Here is a 6,537-nt window from a genome sequence, read left to right on the forward strand (position 1 = left end):
AACAGACTATAACAGACTGCAAATATTTGCACCTGTCCTAAGTCAGGAACCTGATGTACAGTAGTTGTCGTTTGTTTATGTAATTTATATGTGTTTCTCGTTTCTCGTTTTTTATATAGATTAGACCGTTGGTTTTCCCGTTTGAATGTTTTTACACTAGTAATTTTGGGGCTCTTTATAGCTTGTTGCTCGGTGTGAGCCAAGGCTCCGTGTTGAAGGCCGTACATTGTCCTATAATGGTTTACTTTTATAAATTGTTATTTGGATGGAGAGTTGTTTCATTGGCACTCACACCACATCTTCCTATATCTATCTAATCGATACCATAACAGAAACATCAAAAATTAATCCATGAAAGTTGGATGTACAAAGTAAAATCACAAAAATACTGAACTCCGAGGAAAATTCAATACGAAAAGTCTCTATTCAAATGGAAAAATCTTAAGCTCAAACTCAACAAACGAATGGATATCACCTGTCATTCGTTGGTACAAACAAAACACCGTGACACGCCGCACAGCAAATTCACATTTAGTATAACAGTTATATTCGGGAATATGACAATGATGGTATTGAAAGGCAACTTTTATAATTATTTGGACAACAAATGACACGACACAACACATTATTTAACTTAAACCATAACAAAAACATTAAAAATACATGTTGGATGTACCAAAATAGACACGTCGTAAAGCAAAGCAAAATCACTCTCGGTATAACAGGCATATTCGAGAATAGGTCACGTTCGTTACTTATCAGACATACAACATAGATGTTAAACCACAGTTTAAGACATAGTGAAAATGTCATTAGTTAGTTGTAGACACAGACACATCGTTTAGATCAACCAACACATGATGGTGTCTTATAAATTTACGGAGTGTTATTTCTAGTCTTTCCTCCTCATAACTCTGTTGGAGCAGTTTCTGCGTGAGGAGCACACTCCTGTATATGAAGTCAGTATAGTTTGAACATGCAGGAGTACAACGTATCAATTGAGATATGTACACACCATATGACGGAGAAGAGGGTTACCTTCTTGCTGAGAAATGGAAAATTGATAATAGGAAAGTTGAAATCATCCCGTTTTTCATAGATTTAAGTGTGAAGTCATTCATCTGTGTCAATATTCAGGAAAATAACAAAGTATGAAGCAGTCTTGTATCAGTTGTATCCTTAATTTCAAGTTAACTGGGATATATGAGATGCAAGTACAGACTGAAATATGGGTTATTCAGTAATATGACATCATCAATATATCTGGAAGTAAAATTAAAGAACTTTGGAAGATGCAGAGAGATTTGAATGAATTCTGCTTCATACGAATACAAAAACAAGTCAGCCATAATGGGTGCACAATTAGTGTTCATGATGATGAAGTCGATCTTTCAATTGAGCATTGGGAATAGTAGTGTAAAAAGTAAAATCACGTAAAAAACTGAACTCCGATGAATATACATAAAGGAAAGTCCTTAATCAAATTGTAAAATCAAATTAAAAGCTCAAACGCATTAAACGAATGGATAATAACTGTCATATTCTTGATTTGGTACAGGCATTTTCTTGTAGAATTTTTCATTCATAAAAAAATGTTCAGCGGTCCCAATGATTTATATAAAGAATGGTCCTACAGTTCCTTGATTGGTATCTGTTTCTCCGGTATGATTTCATGCATTCCCAAAAATATATGTCCAGTTTCTCCATCAGGGTCAGCAAACACACACCAATTTTGCAGCAATACCCTTTTAAATTCATCGGCTTCTTAAATTAAAAGATTCTGTATACCGCTTTGGTACATCTTTTCCATATATTGAGGAAACAGACTAATAGACGAATTACGATGCTCAACAATACCACAAACATCTTCATGTTCATCTTCTACCTCAACAGAATTGCCGATATTCAAAACTGGTACAAACACAGCAATATGTGTTCCTTTGAACAACTTAATATCTTTATTGGTTGGGTTTAACAAACTAACATGCACCATACCGAGAGAAGAATTAAGATAGTCCATATTTTGTCATGAAATGGAATATTTCTGCCTCATATTTCTAAAAATAAAGAATTCCAGTCCCTTTGACATCGAATGGATTGGATAATACTTTCACCAAGTAAATGATTTATTACTCCTGAAACAATAATTGGAAATTGATCACAAAATTCATCACATGATAATGTCATAACGGCAGTTCTTAACACTTTTAAATCACCACCAATAGTTGTGATGAACCTGGCATCTAATGGTCCTAGCATAGGTCTACTATCAGACAAAATATTTCGGTAGCTGTCTTTTGTTATGAAAGTATGTCTTACACCGGTATCGATCTTGCAAGTAATTGCTGGTCCTTCTATTTACTTTCTACCATCATACCGACCTTTCCTTATATTTTCGTTAACACAGCTACGTACGTCATTTTGTCCAATATTATCTGACAATAATTCGCTGTCTATGTGTTCCTCTCGCAGATAACAAACGTACCATCACTCAACCGCTTAGGTGTTATGTGATACTCTGGAGTTAAATCTTGGTCTAATAAGTGATCCAAGTCAATCTCCATATCACCCCTTTCAGTTTGAGTGGTACGTGACGTCCTATGTTTACCCAAGGTACACTCCTTTAAACTTCTGCTAGGCCACCAGTTACCGTCGGTCGGAGCAGGGCCTATTGCTTAACTGCTGGACGGTACCACTGCTATTCTGGGCGGTGTCTTCCTCTGGGACCGTCTGATTTGAAATGTTCTGATCGTTTGAATGTGTCCTACTCCAACAGAACTCTCTTGTGTGTCCTCTTTTTCTACAATTCGTACACTGTCTATATCTCTTATTTTGATATCTTCGGTTGTTCATAGGAACGTCTGAATAATTGTTTTTCTTTGAATTCAGTTCATGAACATCACTTCCTTTTTCCGCTGTATTTACATTATTTCTCCTGTCAACCTTGGTCACATTCCCTTCATTCATTCGATTACATTCTTCTTGCATGGCACTTGCAATAGCTTTCTGGAGTGTCCTAGGCTTAGTTCGCCTTATAAGCATGCGGAACTCCTCCGACTCACCGCAAGCGTCAAGAAACGATCTGATACCGTTTTCTTGGACAAGTTCTGGCTGAGATGGGTATGCACGCCTGTACAAATCTTCAATAGATTGCCCCAAATCTCTACTCGATTCACTAGGTCTCCTTCTCCTTAGTTTTGCCTATGCAAGATAGCTTTCTTTCATGTTTGAATGTCCAAAACGTAACTCCATCTTATCTATTAAACTTTCCTTTCTTATTTGGGTATTTGAAGACAGTCCGTGCACGTATGTTTCTTCCTGTCCTCTTGAGGTAGTAAAGAACATCAACATGTATCCAAATAGTTTAAGTCTCACTGATATTCCAACCATTCTCGTCATTACGAATCTATAAAACTTTGTGTATGGCTATCCCACCGCTGCCACCATTTGTAGCGTTGTCGTTTTTGTAAGGATTCGTGTTTGTCGATGTGTTATTTTGGTAGAAAGTAAAATCACAAAAATACTGAACTTAGAGGAAGATCAATTGGGAAAGTCCATAATCACATGGCAAAATCAAATAACAAAACGCATCAAAAACGAATGGACAAAAACTGTCATATTCCTGACTTGGTACAGGCATTTTCAAATGTAGAAAATGGTGGATTAAACCTGGTTTTATAGCGCTAACCCTCTCACTTTAATGACAGTCTCATCAATTTCCGATATTTTTACATTGATGCGTTAAATAAACAGACACAATAAATATAATAGTCAAAATATGGGTACATCAGTCATTATCGTTTAACAATTTTAAAAGGAACAATTTAACAGAACACAAAAACATCTACTATCTACGAACCCATTTATTGATTTGAGTGTCTGACGTCAGAAAAGTTTATACGTCACATAAATTTGTCGTTCAATGTACGTACAAACAATTTTAAAATTGTTATGGGAATGTTAGCATACAGGGTTAAAAAATCAAAAGTATGTAAGAATAAATTTAAGAAATAGACCGAGATTTAAACTAGTCCAAAAGTTATATATAGAATTTATAAGAATCCAAAAATAGTTAATTCCACTACGCGATTGAATGATTTTGACGTTTGTGGTTCAACGTATATTGTAATTCATAATAGAAATATATCATAATGACATATAATAGAACAATATCATACTGACGGGATCTTTTAAAGTACAGTCACGTTATAAGAACAAAAGAAATACAAAAAGTCGCAAATACAAAACAAACCACAAAAAAATGAAAGCCAATACAAACACATTGACGAGATGTATAAGTACCGAGCCACGTGAAACGGATATCACATGAAACCATTCAACAGTAAAAGTAATATTACGTAAAATCCATATTCAAATGGCACAAAGAAAACAAACCACAACACAAAGTTTCAAATCAAATCACTATGTAATCTGTTAAATGTATATCAGTTTGACATAATAAAACAGTTGAATAATAATCCTAATTCACTAACACAATTACTCTCAACACGTCTAACTAACAATCTCAATTCTATCTCTTCTCTATTCTCTCTCGCATCCCCTTATATACATAATTACAGACGGTATCCCGACGGTTCCAAAGATAGGGTACCGGGCGGTTCTGTAGATACCGGGCGGTACCTCAATGGTTCTAAAGATTGGCTACCGGGCGGTACCTTGATAGTTCCAAAGATGGGGTTACCGGACGGTACCCCGGTGGTTACAAAGATGGGGTACCGGGCGGTTCTTCAGATACCGGGCGATGAATTTAAATAATATAGATACCGTTCAAATAAATAAAAATACCGGGCATTGCCCTATAGAAATGTAATTTAACCCTTATGTATTTAAAAGAAAGACATCTTACATAATAATAAATCACACAGTCAAACTAAAATCGCTACATTTATCACCATAAAAACAAACAAATATGTAACAAAGAGGCACACAAAGGCATATACGATATAGACCAAGCACATTAGCGAAAATTAAATACAAGCATACTCAAATGTACCATAGCACAATAACACAATGACGGGATGTATAAGTATAGAGCCACGTCATATATGTATCAAAGAAACATAAGAAGGCAGCCTTTGTTAGTCTTGTATGATTTTAAATTTTAGTTTCTTGTGTATAATTCGGAGTTTAGTATGACGTCCATTATCACTGTACTATTATGCATATTTTAGGGGCCAGCTGAAGGACACCTACGGGTGCGGGAATTCTCGCTACATTGAAGACCCATTGGTTGCCTTCGGCTGTTGTTTGCTCTATGGTCGGGTGGTTGTCGCTTTGACATATTCACCATTTCCTTTCTCAATTTTATATAGACAAAGCATTTTGGCAAAAATGAAAGATTGAATACAAAAATGTTTCACAACAGCACAATAACGGGTGTATAAGTTCAGAGCCACGTCATATGTGTCAACGAAACACAAATAGACAAAGCACATTAAGAAAAATGAAAGACAAGAATACGAGAATTATCATAGAACAAAAATATATTGACGGGATATATAAGTACAAAGTCACGTCAAATGGATATCAATAAAAACAGACCTAACAGTAAAAGTAATACGATTAAAGACAAATAAAAGCATACTGTAGCATGTTATTAAGATTATAACCAACGTTAGTACCCAGAAGTTATACTTCAAGACCATCGTGTATTATTTGTGAAGTTGATACGGAATATTTATCAACAAGACCCAAATACCTTCCAGTGAACTTTCTTTTTAGTAAAATGACGAAACGTTCTTCGACATACACCTGGTTCATCAACTTTCTGCCCAGACACTTGTGACGTTTTATAAAGTCTGATAGTAGCTGCAAGCTCTTGCATACCGAATAAGTTGAGAAATGTATATACCATATGCAGGTTAAGTTTTTATAATGCTACTAAGGTGGGGAAGTTAATAATTTCAAAATTAGAATTTTCTCGTTTGTCATAGATTCTGGTACTAAGATGACCGTGTATGTCAAATTGGAGGTATAGGACTAAAAATGAGACAGAGGAAGCCGTGTCTGTTGTCTCTTTAATTTCCAGTTCTAGGGGATATATCAATGGAATCCAATCAGAAAAGTTTGGGTTGCTAATGGAAAGAACAGAATAAATAAAGCGTAGAAAAATCAAAGATTGTCATGTTGCTGCAAAATTGCAGAGATTGTGATCCGAGATTTAGCAGTAGATATTTTGAATTTTGGAGAATCCACACCACTGGTTAAGTATCTCATCACAATGGTTTTGAAGGTCATCATTTACAGGTAAACAGTCATTTAACCATGGACAACAACTAGCATTAACGCTTATATAGCAGAATTGTCATTACCTATTCATATCAATTTCACGATAAATTGCAGCTTTGAAACCGCAAATTTCAGAGGGACAATCATTATACCTTAAAGCATGAGATTTTTCTTGTTAAAACTTAATTTTGTTAATCCCTGAGAACAACAAAATAAGTAGATGATTTCCCATTTTTCGTTTACCAGTGTTATTTTCTCTCTTGCATATAAAAAAAACAAACAAAAAAC

This window comes from Mytilus galloprovincialis, chromosome 1 (assembly GCF_965363235.1).
Source record: "Mytilus galloprovincialis chromosome 1, xbMytGall1.hap1.1, whole genome shotgun sequence".
Classification (NCBI taxonomy): domain Eukaryota; kingdom Metazoa; phylum Mollusca; class Bivalvia; order Mytilida; family Mytilidae; genus Mytilus; species Mytilus galloprovincialis.